The 1,822-nt window shown below is 32.4% G+C and overlaps 1 pseudogene; it reads right to left on the minus strand.

Moving 5' to 3' along the window:
- Window positions 1-383: 383 nt before the first annotated feature.
- LOC106468834 overlaps window positions 384-1,822 on the minus strand; it is a 90,523-nt pseudogene continuing 89,084 nt past the window's right edge.

The following is a 1,822-nucleotide window of genomic DNA, read 5'->3' on the forward strand; positions in this document are numbered from 1 at the left end:
AAGTAACTGTAAATACAGAACCTTCCCTGGGAGGTCCCCTCACCACGTACAGGAATCCATGTCGAGGGGATGTTTTCAGGAATAAGTGACTAACTGAACTAATCCTTCAACTAAATATAATTACACTCAATTTTATTATTTGAGTTATTATAGTTTCTTGGCCAAATTTGTCCTTGTAGTGGATGAAACAGTTAAACGAAATTACAAAATAAAGAATTTATATATGATATTGCTTACAAATCTATTATTAAAGGACCAGTCACATAACTTTGCAACTATATTAAACAATTTTATTAATCATCAATCACTATATCTTCATCCTGCTGTACCAGGACCATCAAGATTTACTTTACACTTAAATTAGTACATAAACATTAAACAACCAATATCTGACGTACTTCACCCCAACTACTGGCAAACCATGAAGGACAGTTTTCCACATTACATGCTTTAATTTCCTGAGGTTTGTTGATAGGATTACAATAAGAACTTATTTCTCCAAGATTAGTGAAACATGCTACTTGGCGACGTTGCAGTCCACCATCACAGGTTCGTGAACACTAAAAATACAATTAGAAATGAAGTTACATTATCAGTAATTTTAAGTATGAGTAACCCCATGTAAGCTTTTTCTAAAATATCATCTAATAAACTGGAACTATGTCATATAAATTAATAATCATCAACACACTTACCTGTATCTAACTAATTCAACTACACAAGTCTCACGCTGAGTTTCATAAACTTGAATATCACTAGTGTCTATCTGTTTTTAATATATTTATGTATCAGTAATAATAATAAATTGCATATAATAACTTGAATAGCACTAGTGTCTATCCGTTTTTGATATATATTCATGGATCATTAACCTCAACCAGTGTTTCAAGAAACTTAACATCAGTGATCTGAAAATTTGCTTGATAAGCCAAAACTTCTGAATGTTCTGAAAAACTGGATACCTCTGTTCATTGTGTGGTATACCCATGTGAAACTTAATTTACTCAACCACAACAGGATAGGTCCACAGAATAACAGATGATTTGATCAGGATAGAATTAATAAACTAAAGAGAATGGGCAAACTCTTATATATGATATTATATATGCTTCTGACACAAGACAGTCACTTTTATTGAATTCTCTCTTCAAACTGTTTATTCTTCATGATTAAGTTCCACACTGACCAAAGCTATACTTGCATGACTGGTCATTCTCATTCAAACATATGTGAGGCTGTAACCTCAAGATATCACCTGAACTACCATTGAAGGGCAGAGCTGCCAACATCTTTGCACAATATGAATTATTGCAACAGCACCCACAGGCAGAATAGGTATTATATCCTTGAGATCAACCAAGAAACAAAAGCAGCTAGAATGAGATGAACTTAATGGTTCCCTAGACCATGTAAAATCTGTGCATATACAGAATAAGTTCAGAATAAGTACTATAATGATACAAGAATGAGACATACGGTATATTCATATACCACAATTTCCTCCTTTACCCATTTTAGGTTTGTCCTCAAGTGGATGATTAATTCTAACCTTAAAACCAATGAACTCTAAACTCATGCTCTGTGTTAAGGAGTGGACTGACTTTCTCTTGTGAAAACTATTAGCAGCATCACAACCCTTATACAAAAATAACCATAACAAATTACACTTGACAAAAATACCCTTTAACAAAGAAATACATTACAGCACAAAAATCAACTTTTTAATGCTGAAACTGCATTTAATACAAAAATAAACAACTTAACACTGAAACTACATACAATAATAAACTATTTAACACAAATGTATTAGGTTGTCAAGAAA

The sequence above is a fragment of the Limulus polyphemus genome, unplaced genomic scaffold, assembly GCF_000517525.1.
Source record: "Limulus polyphemus unplaced genomic scaffold, Limulus_polyphemus-2.1.2 Scaffold3182, whole genome shotgun sequence".
Classification (NCBI taxonomy): domain Eukaryota; kingdom Metazoa; phylum Arthropoda; class Merostomata; order Xiphosura; family Limulidae; genus Limulus; species Limulus polyphemus.